Source organism: Enhydra lutris, unplaced genomic scaffold (assembly GCF_002288905.1).
Source record: "Enhydra lutris kenyoni isolate GAN:26980312 unplaced genomic scaffold, ASM228890v2 scaffoldscaffold12, whole genome shotgun sequence".
Lineage (NCBI taxonomy): Eukaryota > Metazoa > Chordata > Mammalia > Carnivora > Mustelidae > Enhydra > Enhydra lutris.
In genome coordinates, this window is record NW_019154096.1 from 1,209,388 (window position 1) to 1,211,029 (window position 1,642).

The window sequence follows — 1,642 nt, forward strand, 5'->3', positions numbered from 1 at the left end:
CTTTAAACAGCCCAGTGACAGAGTACATGCACACAACTTCTGTTACTCCCAGTAACTATGGTAGCTTTAATCCATTCTTCAAAAAAAGCATTTGTCTGTAGGCTAAACACAGACCAGCAATGTCAATGAATGAAGGAGCAGAGCCTGCTTTCTTTCAGATGGAGTTGGTATGCTGCGAATGGGAAGCTTTTTAAATTTATTTTATTTATTTATTTATTTATTTATTTATTTTTTAAGATTTTATTTATTTATTTGACAGACAGAGATCACAAGTAGGCAGAGAGGCAGGCAGAGAGAGAGGAGGTAGCAGGCTCCCTGCTGAGCAAAGAGCCCAATGCTGGGCTTGATCCCAGGACCCTGGGATCATGACCTGAGCTGAAGGCAGAGGTTTTAACCCACTGAGCCACCCAGGTGCCCCGGGAAGCTTTTTTTAAGCCACAACAAAACTGGGTAGTCTAATAACATTTTTGTAATGTTTTTATAAAACTTTACCTTTTTTCAGGAACACTTTATTTATTTATTTATTTATTTATTTTGGTGGGGGTCTTTTCCCACAACGCCAAATCCAGGGATTGTTTTCTGATTATAAAAGAATGTTTGTTATTTTAAACTTCAGATAGGACAGAAATGTATCCCCTCAAATTGAGATTTGCCTGTCATTCCATTTTTTACTTTTGAGGTACATCCTTCTAGAAGCTTCCTTGGGTCACCGTGTGGTTCAGTTACTTCTGGTACTCTCCAGCCCGTTGCTTTCCACTCTTTCAAAGCTCATTGGCAAAATTGCGCAATGCTTCACAGCAGCTGAACTATATTTAGAGTTTCAAATGTCTCAAAAAGCATGTCTTACCTCAAGATGGGCTAGTTTGGTCCTACCCGTTCCATAACACCAAGATGATTTTTAGCGAGACAAATTAAAAGTTCTGTTTAGGCTGGCTTGTCAAATGTCAGTCTGTCATAAATCATTAATAGTGATGCTCTTGGGTAGTCAGATCACTTTTGGAAAAAAACAAAATTATACTGTAGTTGATAGAATGGCCAATTTTAATTGTACACAGCTCTCTCGAAAGTTGTCAGTGATGCTGCTTTTAACTTTGGTTTGGGGTTCTTGGGTCCTACTATGAACATCATATTCTTATTTAGTCATCCTTAGTGTTTTCCTTGAAATTGCGATATAATGATTGAGTTTGGTGCCAACTAAATTTAAACAATTGTAGTAAACCCAAAGTATGAAATTTTCTCTTCTCGCATTCCTCAATTTGTTTAACTAAGTCTTGCTCCTCGCATGTTTTGTAACATGATACAGACTCAAGGAAGAGGCAAGAATGCTACATGGTTTGTTTAGCCTGCTTTTAGGGATTTTCCAAAACCAGTTAAGATTACGTATGGAATATACCTTAGGACACTGTTGAGAAGCTGTTTAATTTTAAGTCATAGTTCTAGCTATAAGAAGTAAAGACTCTCCTAAAAGATGAAAATAGATCTATCAATTAATAAAAGGGGTAGAAACCTATTTGAGATTTTTTTTTCAGTTCTGTTGTAAAAGAAACCGTCACATTCCTATGAAAAGGAGGACTGTACCTAGCTAATTCAGTTCCTTATTTCTTTGTATAATCTATAGGATTTGTTCTAACTGCTAGATATC